The sequence below is a fragment of the Lithobates pipiens genome, unplaced genomic scaffold (genome assembly GCF_037356315.1).
Source record: "Lithobates pipiens isolate NorthernLeopardFrog02 unplaced genomic scaffold, aLitPip1_a1.2 Scaffold_10, whole genome shotgun sequence".
NCBI classification, from domain to species: Eukaryota; Metazoa; Chordata; class Amphibia; order Anura; family Ranidae; genus Lithobates; species Lithobates pipiens.
The window spans coordinates 176,071,440-176,084,826 of record NW_027507686.1 but is presented as its reverse complement, the minus strand read 5'-3'; the positions used below and the strand labels follow the sequence as shown (position 1 = coordinate 176,084,826).

The 13,387-nt window shown below is 45.2% G+C and overlaps 1 pseudogene; it reads right to left on the bottom strand.

Moving 5' to 3' along the window:
• Positions 1–9,965: 9,965 nt before the first annotated feature.
• LOC143935952 (small ribosomal subunit protein uS17 pseudogene) lies at positions 9,966–10,469 on the bottom strand (annotated as a pseudogene).
• Between the last annotated feature and the right edge of the window lie 2,918 nt (positions 10,470–13,387).

Sequence of the window (13,387 nt, the reverse complement as noted above, 5' to 3'; positions counted from 1 at the left end):
TTAATTTAGTGCCGGATTGGGTAGAGATACATTAGAACCCCATGTTTTTATTGCTGTCTATGTCCCTGCTGGGTATGTTTACCTTCTTTATTTGCCTCGTGACCATTATCACTGAGTAGGGATGAGCTTTGTGTTCGAGTCGAACATACGTTCGACTCGAACATCGGCTGTTCGCCCGTTCGGCGAAGTCCGAAAGTTTTGGTCCGTTCGCGCCAAATTCGTGCGGCGCTCACGGCCCACAATGCACTGCGATGGCGCAGTGCATTGCTGGCTCATGATTGACCAAGCATGCACTGTGACCCCGCATGCTTGGCCAATCGCAGCGCCAGCAGCGAGGAGAGCCATGATTGGCCACAGGCAGGATGCCTGTGGCCAATCATAGCTCAGGCTGTGTAGTGCACGCCCCACACTATATAAGGCCGCCAGCGCGGCGGCCTTGTGTAGTGTGTTGGCGTCTGAAGTAGTGGGTGTTCTGTGTACCTTCAACACAGTACACACTGATCGTTTTCGGCCGATTTTCGATCTTGCTGTAGTGTAGTGGTTGTTGTCTGTGTGCCCTGACCGCAGTATACACCGCTATATTCACCTCACCTATATAGCTAGTGATCTATCTTTTATAATAGAGCTTGCAGTCAGTAGTGTTAGGAGCTAGTGCGTGCTGTCTGCGTGCTCTGTACCCAGTACATACTGCTATATCCACCTACATAGCTCTTCTCTATTTGAGCCCACTTGCCATCTGCAGGAGTTATTGGAAGTTGTGTGTGCCTTCAGCACAGCACAGTATACATCTGTATATACCCCTTTATCTCTGGTGTTCTATAATAAAGGCATCTGCAGGAGTTAGTGGGTGTTCTGTGTACCTTCAACACAGTACACACCGATCGTTTTCGGACGATTTTCGATCTTGCTGTTGTGTAGTGGTTGTTGTCTGCGTGCCCTGACCGCAGTATACACCGCTATATTCACCTCACCTATATAGCTAGTGATCTATCTTTTATAATAGAGCTTGCAGTCAGTAGTGTTAGGAGCTAGTGCATGCTGTCTGCGTGCTCTGTACCCAGTACATACCGCTATATCCACCTACATAGCTCTTCTCTATTTGAGCCCACTTGCCATCTGCAGGAGTTATTGGAAGTTGTGTGTGCCTCCAGCACAGCACAATATACATCTGTATATACCCCTTTATCTCTGGTGTTCTATAATAAAGGCATCTGCAGGAGTTAGTGGGTGTTGTGTGCCTCTAGCACAATATACACTACCCAACTGCTTTTTTACCCAACTCCCTTCAGGCCATTGCCATGTCTGGAAGGCCAGCAAGGAGAGGCAGACAGGCGCGAGCCGATAAAAGAGGGCAAGCAGGCTCTATGTCTAGAGACAACAGTGCTGGTCGTGGACGCGGTGCATTGTCATCAGCACGTGGCCATGGGACACGCTTGTCCTTCTTTTAGGCAGCTGGACATGTTGAGCCGCAACATGCCAACGACTTGGTAGAGTGGATGACCAAGCCCTCTTCATCCTCCTCATCCTCTCTCACCCAGTCTCAGGGTACTAGCAAAGCAGCTGCCAACGCATCGTCTTCCCTCCTCTCAATGTCATCATCAGTGACTCCTTCCCTAGACCCACCACGTCCTCCTGAGGAGTCTCCTGAACTCTTTGAGCACAGTGTTGGGTACATGCTCCAGAAGGATGCCCAGTGTTTTGTAGCCTCTGATGATGACACTCAGCTAGAGGAAGGCAGTAGCGTGAATGCAGAGAGAGGGGATGCTCAAGAAGGACAACAATCTGGCAGTCATCTTCCACAAGCTGCAGCATACTGCCAGGTTTGCTACAGCGATGAAGAGGGAGGGGATGATGAGGGCACTGACTCCATGTGGATGCCTGGTAGGAGAGAGGAGGAGGAGGAGGCACATGTCCAACGAGGCAGAATGCCCTCTGGGGGCCAGCTTAGGGGCAGCACACTGACTGAATCACACCGCAGAGCTCCGCCTGTGCAGGGCGCTGCCTCTGCACGTTATGCTAAAAGTTCTTTGGTGTGGGCCTTTTTTGAGACGAGTGCATCAGATCGCACCGCTGCTATTTGCAACATATGTCTCAAGCGTATCTCGCATGACCAAAACATCAGCCGCTTGGGCACTACATGCTTGACCAGACATATTTTGACCTGCCATGCAGCTCGTTGGCAAGCGTACCTCAAAGACCCACACCAAAGAACAAAGTGGCCCTCTCCTTGCTCCTCATCAGCTGGCATCTCCAACCCCACTAGACCTTCAGTCCTCTCTGAAACCTGCTCTGAGAGGAATGAAGGTGTAGAATTAGGTGTGTCACAGCCAAGTGCTTCCGGGCACTCTGCTAGCAGTACACCCACGTCCGATTATAGCAGGCAAATGTCCCTGCCCCAGCTGCTGGACTCATGGTCCAGCAGGCATGGACAGGGATGTTACCTGTCTTTCACGGCCCATTGGGTCACTCTTCTGGCAGCTGGGAAGGATGCAGGACAAGGTGCAGTAGTGTTGGAGGTTGTTCCGCCACCACGCCTCCAAAATGCTACTATTGGTTGTGACACACCTCTCTCCTCCACCCCCTCCTCTTCTTCTTCCTCCATGGCCTCTTCCAGTGCTCTGTCCTCAGAACCAGCGGTGCTCCGTAGGCGTTCCAGGGGCTACGCAAGTACTCAGGCAAAACGATGCCATGCCGTGCTTGCGCTGGTTTGTTTGGGGGACAGGAGCCACACTGGGGCGGATGTTTTGTCAGCTCTGCAGGGGCAGGCCAAGAGGTGGTTGACGCCACGCCAGCTTAAGCCAGGAATGGTGGTTTGCGACAATGGCACCAACCTCCTCTCCGCCCTCCAACAGGGACAACTGACCCATGTGCCCTGTGTAGCTCACGTCCTTAACCTGGTGTTGCAGTGGTTCTTGGGCAGGTACCCGGCTTACAGGATGTCCTGAAGCAGGCCAGGAAAGTCTGTGTGCATTTCCGCCAATCATTTAATGCCTGTGCTCGGCTGGCTGAGCTCCAAAAGGAGTTGAACCTGCCCAAGAACCGCCTTATATGTGACATGCCCACTAGGTGGAACTCAACATTGCCCATGCTGCAGCGGCTGCACACGCAGCAGAGGGCCATCAATGAGTACCTGTGCGACTACGGCACCAGGACAGGGTCAGGGGAGCTCGGATTTTTTTCACCACGCCAGTGGGGCATGATCAGGGATGCATGCACTGTCCTGTCACCCGTTTGAGGAGGCCACAAGGATGGTGAGCAGTGACAGTGCATGCATCAGTGACACTGTACCTCTTGTCCACCTCTTGGAGCATACGCTGCGTGGAATAATGGACAGGGCACTTGAGGCAGAACAGATGCAGGAAGAGGAGGACTTCCTTGCCTCTCAAGGCCCCCTTTATCCAGACAGTGTTCCTGCTGTGCCACCCATCACACAATAAGAGGATGAGGAGGAGGAAGAGGAGGAGGAGGATGATTGTGTCAGCATGGAGGTGGAGGCTGGCACTCAGCATCAGCAGCAGCAGCAGCAGCAGTCTTTTAGGGATGATTTACAGTCCCAAGAAACACGTGGACTTGTACGTGGCTGGGAGGAGGTAGCTGCGGATCATGTTGTCCTTAGTGAACCAGAGGACTCCGGACCGAATGCCTCAGCTAACCTACGCTGCATGGCCTCCCTGATCCTGCAAAGCCTGCGGAAGGATCCTCGTATTCTTTGGATCAAGGAGAGGAACCATTACTGGCTGGCCACTCTCCTTGATCCATGGTACAAGGGTAAGGTTGCCGACCTTATCTTGCATCGCAGAGGAAGCAGAGGATGAGACATCTCTGGGAGGCCTTGCAGAAAGGTCTGTGCAACGCGTTCCCAGAGACTGGGAGGTTACAAACTCCTGGTCCTGGACAACGTGTTGCTGAGGCATCGGTCAGAAGGAGCGGTGGAGAAGGTGGCCGTCTGACTGATGCTTTCAGACAATTTTTTAGTCCGCAGCCCCAAGGTATGATCGGTTCCAGCAACCATCGCCAGCGTCTGATTTACATGGTGCAGGAATATCTGGGGGCAAGGTCAGACTTGGACACCTTTCCCACCGAAAATCCTCTCGCTTACTGGGTCTTGAGGATGGATCACTGGCCAGAGCTTGCACAGTATGCAATTGAGCTACTGGCCTGTCCTGCATCCAGCGTTCTTTCGGAACGCACCTTCAGTGCTGCTGGTGGCTTTGTTACCGATCACAGGGTGCGGCTGTCTACCGAATCAGTTGATCGACTGACCTTCATCAAGATTAATCAGTCTTGGATCACCCACAGCTACCAAGCACCTGAAGCTGATGTAACCGAATAATTTTTTTTTCTGCCTATGCTGATGCTGAGTGACTGTCCTGTTATGTTGATTGTCTATCCTCTTCCTCCTCCGATGATATGTTGGAAGAACATTTCTGTTTCTGGGTGATGCCATCAGCCCAATTTTTCTGCCCCTGTTTAACAGGGGCGTTTAAGTACAACTTTTGATGCAATGCTTTGCAGCAGGGCTAATTCCTGCAATAAAACTAGAGTATATGGGAGAGGTTGCAGTGTCGTGGCAGCAGCACCAGTGCCTAAGGCCCAATTTTTCTGCCCCTGTTTAACAGGGGCGTTTAATTACATTTTTTGATGCAATGCTTTGCAGCAGGGCTAATTCCTGCAATAAAACTAGAGTATATGGGAGAGGTTGCAGTGTCGTGGCACCAGCACCAGTGCCTAAGGCCCAATTTTTCTGCCCCTGTTTAACAGGGACATGTAATTACAATTCTTGATATAATATTTCACAGGAGGGCCCGTTCCTGTGCCCACCCAGAGTAACTGTGAGGACTTATAGTGTTGTGGCACCAGCACAACAATTACCAAAGGTCAATTATTCTACCACTGTTCAACAATGGCATGTAATTACAATTCTTGATATAATCGTTCACAGCAGGGCGCTCCAGCGCCCACCAAGAGTCACTTTGAGGGCTTACAATGTTGTGGCAAAACCAACACCTTGTTCCGCCATTTCTGCAGAGCATATAGGGCAGGCCCCTACTTTCAAACATCCAACTTACAAACATCTCCTACTTGCAAAAGGAAGGAGACAACAGCAAGTGAGATGAAAAAAGATGGACGACAAAACAAATTATACAGGGGTGATAACCCTTCCCTATGTTTTCCAAAAAGCTTAAAAAATATTTTTTTGACTGGAGCTACACTTTAAAAATGTACCAGTTGAAAATTACAAACAGATTCAACTTAACACAACAAACCTACACAGTCCCTGTCTTGTTTACACCGCCTGTATTCTGCTGTTCTGAGTATATAGGGCCTGGGGGCCACACGCATTTCCTTTTTTTAATATGGGTACGGGGTTCCCCTTAATATGCGTACAAGACCCAAATAGGCTGGTAATGGGCAGGGAGGGCTACCCATGCCATTTTTCTCAATGATTTTCAACCATATTGCAGGAACCAGATATAACATTAAAACCGCAAGCAGCTTTAAATGATGTTATTTCCGTTAAATGTCATTTTGTGCAGAGACTGTTCTAAACACTGGAAACACGTGGCACTTCACAGGCATACTACAGACACCCCCCAGGCACCATATTTAAAGGAATATTTCACTTTTTTTTTCCACTTTAATCGTCATTAAAATCAGTGCTCCCGCCAAAACGGACGTTTTTAAAACTTTTTTTTGCATTGACCCATGTCCCCTGGGGCAGGAGCCAGGTCCCCAAACCCTTTTTGGGACAGTATCTTGCATATTAGCCATTAAAATTAGCACTTTTAATTCCGAACGTTCGAGTCCCATAGACTTCAATGGGGTTCTAACGTTCGTACGAATTTGGGGTCCGTTCGAAAGTTCTGGTGCGAACTGAACCGGGGGGTGTTCGGCTCATCCCTATCACTGAGGCAGAAAGTGATGAGAAATCTAAAAGTTGTCACCAGAGCATGTGGATGGGTTAAACCTTGAAATGGAGACACCGGTCCTAGTGACAGCCGTCTAAGTGAGAACTTTAACTCACTTTTTCTCTTAACTTCTGTTAAATCTCTGGAACAGGAAGCAAAGTAAAAACTCTTCAGTGGGACACATACAGTAAAAAAATTGACATGCGTTTTAAACCTTCCCCACTCTAGCCAAAAAGAAGTTGTGTCCATACTGTACATACACTTTAACACAGCCCCCAATGGTGCCTATTATCAGCAAAACCTCAAAAACAGCATAGAGTGCTCTAAACTGTCAACTTGCTATACTGTATGCTAAATATTTTTAAAAAAGTGTTTCAAGTATGCTGCAACCTAATATTGGGACTTCTAAGTATTTGAAGGGTCAGAGATGGATATCGCCCTGTCAATTGGTACACACTATATCCTGAAAAGAGACATGTGCTGCTTCTGGCATGTGTAAGTGCCCTTTATTTTCTGCCCCTACTTTGGTGATGTAGTGGGTAAGGTTAGTGCCCTTTTTTATGCTAGCTGTGAGTGAAGCCCTGGGAGTTCTGGTGTGGCAACAGTACACCCCTAATGACCACCATGTAGGTCTGGGTTCTCTGAAGCTAAGCGATAGAGGCTAGCTGGAATGAACTGCCAAGAGGGATAGCCTTTGACACTTTAGGTGAAGATGGGTGGAACCTTGCCACACCTGACCTTCATTTAGCAGGCCCCCCGTGGCTTGGTTCAGGACAGCCACGGGACCTAAGTTGAGGAATATGCTATGTGAGGATCCCCTTTAGGCAAGTAACTGGTTGCATCTGGGAATATGGCTGCTGAAGGAGAACTATGCTGTAAATAAGTGTGTTGCATTGTGATTCTGTAATCAGAAGAGAAGAATTGCTGTATGTGGCTGAACTGGTATAGTAAAGTATTGAAGATGGTTTTGGTCTGGACATATTTTATTCTGGATAATAGGCCTCAGGCCAGGTTGTAAGTGACACAAAATGGCAGCGTGATTCCAAAACAACAGGTAGGTGACCTGTTCCTTCCAAGAAGAACTGGGTCGGGTTCAGAATCAGTGTGGCAGGAACCACTGTCAAACATGGGACCCTTACATATATGTATATATATATATATATATATATATATATATATATATATATATATATATATATATATACACAAACACATATTAATATATATATATTTTTTTAATTCAGTTACTTATATAGCGCCATCAATTTACGCAGCACTTTACATATACATTGTACATTCACATCAGTCCCTACCCTCAAGGAGCTTACAATCTAAGGTCCCTAACTCACATTCATACATAAAAGGGACAATTTGGACAGGATCCAATTAACCAACCAGCATGTCTTTGGAGTGTGGAAGGAAACCAGAGTACCCGGAGGAAACCCACGCAGGCACAAGGAGAACATGCAAACTCCAGGTAGGTAGTGTCATGGTTGGTATTCGAACCAGACCCCAAACTCATGAGAGGGCCATAAGATGCTAAAATAAAGTTCTGCAAATTGGTGCTTTCAAGTCTATTTCAGCTGCAGATATTTTTTTAAGAAGGTGATCAGCAATGGCTGCCTTTGTATTGTTCACAGTCAATAAGATCAACATGATGACCCCTTGTACCTGGAAGCATTGTTTGGATATAATCTGCCACTATCATATAAGTGATTTGCAAATCACAATCTCTTCAAATCCTGTAGACGCATTTAAACCCCAAATTAACTTTAAATTTAAATAATCTAAATACATTTCAAATGCAATAAAAAAGGTGTGGAAAGTTTTGAATATTTTTTATTTATTTTTTAAAAGCAGCCACATCGTGAGTAGGAAAGCTGGTGCAATTTACGGCACCCTGTAGGGAAAGTCTCTTTCTCACTGTGTGGAAGTAGTGGGATCTCTGTAGAGGTTGGACATGCCCCCTGATGAGTCAGACTTATAGTTCTCCACTTAGCAGGGGTCATTGCTCAGTGCAGATCTGACTCTGCGGGGAGCAGGTCAGACCTCTTTGAAGAGACCATTGATTTGACAGAGTACATTTGGGGTGTACTCACATTTGGGGTGTGTTGTTATTTTGAGGGGACAGAAAACTTACACTGATATGCAGCACTGATGGGCACCGATAGGTGACACTGATATGCAGCATTGATGGGCACTGATAGGTGCCACTGATGGGCACTGACAGGCCGCACTGATGGGCATTGAAAGGCAGCACTGATTGGCACTATGTGGCACTGACAGGTGGCACTTATGGACACTAATACATGGCACTGATGGGCAGCACTGATGGTGAGGTACTGACAGGTTTTATTGATGGGCAATGTTTGGCACTGTGATAGGCACTGATTAGCATTGTAGTGGGCACTGATTGGCACTTTTGTGGGCATTGACTGACACTTTGATGGGCACTGACAGGGGTTTCTAATAGGGCACTGAACTATCCTAGCCTTACATAAAACCTTACATATAACTATATATATATATATATATATATATATATATATATATATATATATATATATATATATATATATATATATATATATATATATTAATATATTTATATATATATTTTTATATATATATATATATATATAACATGTAGTACAAAAAAATATATATCAGTCCAAATACTGTAAATTTCAGTTCTAAAACAGCGCTATAAAACAAGTCCAAGGTAGCAACGTATAGACAGAGTTCTTAAATGTGCAGAAAGGGTGACAATAGTGGTTTGATCAGCGTTGTAAGGTGATAACGGTGTTTATTTCAAGTGCTCTAAATACTCCATCCACCAGGATTGCACCAGTATTTCACCACGTGTGACACGAGCCCCCCTAGGGGGTTAAACTCACCAGAGAAAGCTGAGAAAAGTGCCTTTAAGGGGATATTCCCTCTCTGGTTTTACCACAATCTCATTGCCATCCACTAGGGTCCGACTGCCAAAAATGCTTCCAACAACGTCATAGAATAAAGAAAAGTTTGCACATAGCGTAATTCTATTTTATTTAATCATTAGTCACTAGCTTTATTTATAGGAGGGCCCCAAATTTTGCAGACAAAATAGTAAAAAAAGTTTTAGACCCCCCATCCCACCCCCCCCCCACTTTTTGGGAAAAATATGGGTTTTATGCCTGCAGAAAATGCAGGGCCTGCAAAGAAGTTAACAAACCTCTGAGGGCCATTGATAGTTTTGTAGCTACATCAAATAATAAAGAATTTAAAATTAAAGAGTTTATTACATGCAATACTCTTTATGTAGTCTACGCTTTGCAGTGCCTTTGCGGGCTGATTTATATAGGCCGCACAAAAAGATTACTAAGGATCCGTATAGCAGAACATATTGCCAATATTAAACTAGGCTTTAAGGATCACAATGTATCTTTACATTTCAAGATCCACCATAATCAGGACCCATCAGGGTTAAAGTTTTGGGGTATTGAGCATATGAAAGCCGCCTGGAGAGGATCAAATCTAGTACGTGAACTCTCTAAACGTGAAACCGAATGGATATACTTAGCTGACACATTAGCACCGAAAGGGTTAAACGTGAATTTAGATATAAACTGTTTTATTAGCGACTATTAACTCCCCTTTCTTTTAATATACATTTTAATATACGTTTTTAAGATATTACTAGCACCTAGCCTTCTGAACACGGTATTAAAGAATAGAACTAAAATTTGGATATATTATATCCTTATTTTTGTTTTAAGGTTACTTTAATAATTTTTTTTAGCCAATATAAACATTTTTATATTTGTATCCCTCTGGGTCACTTCTTGGGAAGTATGACCCATATGGAGGGTCAGTTTCTTTTTTACCCTTTTTTTCTATGCTGCATTTTTTTCCATGAAGTTCTCTTTTCTGGGTAGTTTAGATGTTTATTAGAAACCTACTAAGGTGCACACTTAACTTTGAAATCTTTTTTGTTTTTTTTAAATCAATTTGAGTCATTTGATGTTTATGGGTACCTACGTATTTTTTACAATTTTTTATTTTACCTGAAACATCTTTTTACAATTAAAACTTCTGGAATTGTTTCTTGGTTCCAGCAGCTTTTGTTACTTTCAGGACATTGAATCGGACAGTTTTGCTGAGAGGACGACACTCTCCAATGGTGACAATATCCCCAACCTGAACATCCCCGAAGCAGGGGGACAGATGCACAGACATGTTCTTGTGGCGCTTTTCAAAACGGTTGTACTTGCGGATGTAGTGCAAGTAGTCCCTGCGGATAACAATGGTGCGCTGCATCTTCATCTTTGTGACAACACCTGAAAGAATGCGACCACGAATAGACACATTCCCAGTGAATGGGCATTTCTTGTCAATGTATGTGCCATCGATTGCCTCTCTGGGGGTCTTGAAACCCAAACCAACGCTTCTGTAGTATCGCGGGAGCTTCTCTTTGCTGGTCTCCCCAAGAAGCACCCGCTTCTAGTTCTGGAAGATAGTTGGCTGCTTCTGATAAGCCTTCTCGGTCTGGATATCCGCCATCTTGGCCTGTCTGGTGAAAAAGAGGGGTACCTACGTATTTTTTATACTACTATTTTAGATTTACAATTTTGGGCATGACTATCTGTGAACCGATCTAGAGGTATCATTAACATTGTATTGACACCTGCAGCTGTTCACAGAAGGCAGTGTGAACTGCATGCGGGAGAGATGTAATGTGAGAACTGGCGCTGGAATCATGCTGGTTCCTGCATCGCTACAGTGTGAACCCAGGCTCAGGGATAACATCTTCTGTTCTAACAAAATGGTTGTTTTACTATAGGACCATAAGCTGTTCAGTTTGCAATTGAAGTTGCAAGTGAAGTTTCACCTTACAAAAGATACTCAATCACTTGTAAGGTTAAAAAAACAAACAAAAACAAAAAACAGCAATTTTGCTTGCATAGGATTGGTTGATGGAAGTCCGCAGAACTTCATTCACGGAGCTTTGGTGCTACAGTTTTATTTAGTTTTTTTTTCATGCCACACTTTAAAAGAGAATAAGAACAAGAACAAGAGAACAAGCTTACATCCACATTGTACTCAATGATAATAAGTTGGAACATTTGCCAAAACCAAAATTTTGGCAGTAAATCAGTTCTTATTTTGCTACTCCTGTTTCACATGTATTTGTATTAGGGTGATTGGAATCATTTACAGACTATATCCAAACAAAAGGGAAGAAAATACCAACTCTCCCTGCTTCCTCCCAACTCAGCGCTATGGATTTCAAGCTTCAAACAATAAATTGCATAAAACACTAATGCCACGTACAGTGGTGTGAAAAAGTGTTTGCCCCCTTCCTCATTTCCTGTTCCTTTGCATGTTTGTCACACTTAAGTGTTTCGGAACATCAAACCCATTTAAACAATAGTCAAGGACAACACAAGTAAACACAAAATGCAATTTGTAAATGAAGGTGTTTATTATTAAAGGTGAAAAAAAATCGAAACCATCATGGCCCTGTGTGAAAAAGTGATTGCCCCCCTTGTTAAAACATTGTTAAAACATACTATAACTGTGGTTGTCCACACCTGAGTTCAATTTCTATAGCCACACCCAGGCCTGATTATTGCCACACCTGTTCACAATCAAGGCATCACTTAAATAGGAGCTGCTTGACACAGTAAGGTCCACCAGAAGATCCTTAAAAGCTACACATCATGCCGAGACCCAAAGAAATTCAGGAACAATTGAGAAAGAAAGTAATTGAGATCTATCAGTCTGGAAAGGGTTATAAAGCCATTTCCAAAGCTTTGGGAATCCAGCGAACCACAGTGAGAGCCATTATCCACAAATGGCGAAGACATGGAACAGTGGTGAACCTTCCCAGGAGTGGCCGGCCGCCCAAAATTACCCCAAGAGCGCAGCGACGACTCATCCAAGAGGTCACAAAAGACCCCACAACAACGTCCAAGGAACTGCAGGCCTCACTTGCCTCAGTTAAGGTCAGCGTTCATGCCTCCACCATCAGGAAAAGACTGGGCAAAAATGGCCTGCATGGCAGAGTTCCAAGGAGAAAACCACTGCTGAGCAAAAAGAACATCAAAGCTCGTCTCAATTTCTCCACAACACATCTTGATGATCCCCAAGACTTTTGGGACAACATTCTGTGGACCGATGAGACAAAAGTGGAACTCTTTGGAAGGTGTGTGTCCAAGTATATCTGGCGTAGAAGGAACACTGCATTTCATAAAAAGAACATTATACCAACAGTAAAATATGGTGGTGGTAGTGTGATGGTCTGGGGCTGTTTTGCTGCTTCAGGACCTGGAAGACTTGCCGTGATAAAAGGAACTATGAATTCTGCTGTCTACCAAGAGATCCTGAAGGAGAATGTCCGACCATCTGTTCGTGTACTCAAGCTGAAACGAACTTGGGTTCTGCAGCAGGACAATGATCCTAAACACACCAGCAAGTCCACCACCGAATGGCTGAAGAAAAACAAAATGAAGACTTTGGAGTGGCCTAGCCAAAGTCCTGACCTGAATCCTATTGAGATGTTGTGGTATGACCTTAAAAAGGCCGTTCATGCTCGAAAACCCTCTAATGTAACTGAATTAGGACAATTCTGCAAAGATGAGTGGGCCAAAATTCCTCCAGGACGCTGTAAAAGCCTCATTGCACGTTATCGCAAACGCTTGGTTGCAGTTGTTGCTGCTAAGGGTGGCCCAACCAGTTATTAGGTTTAGGGGGCAATCACTTTTTCACACAGGGCCATGATGGTTTGGATTTTTTTTCACCTTTAATAATTAACACCTTCATTTACAAATTGCATTTTGTGTTTACTTGTGTTGTCCTTGACTATTGTTTAAATTGGTTTGATGTTCCGAAACACTTAAGTGTGACGAACATGCAAAGGAACAGGAAATGAGGAAGGGGGCAAACACTTTTTCACACCACTGTACAACACGATCGGACTATCCGGTGGACAAACCTCCGAACTTTGAAGTGGAGGTCCGCCGAACTTTCCGAACGAGCGGACCTGCCCACACTCGACTGGAGTTTTCCGGTGGACTAGGTGCGGCAGACAAACCACCGCACTATGGCCGGACTTTTGAAATGAACGGATTTGAACACACACTGAGGAAAGTCCGTTCATTTTGAACACGGCTCTAGGTAGACGGGACTAGCGAAGGAAATCAATGCCGCCATCTTCGGCGGTGAGATTGGCACCTCGCTTGCCCAGTCACCTGGTATGGACTTAAAGGGGAAGCCCTACGCTGAAAAAACGGCATGGGGGTCCCCCCAGGTTCATATCAGACCCTTATCCGAGCATGCAGCCCGGCCAGTTAGGAAAGGGGGTGGGGATGAGCGAGCGCCCCCCCCCCTGAGCCATACCAGGCCATGTGCCCTCAACCTGGGGTGTGTTTTGGGGAAGGGGGGCCCTGAGGCCCCCCACCCCAAAGCACCTTGTCCCCATGTTGATGAGGACAAGG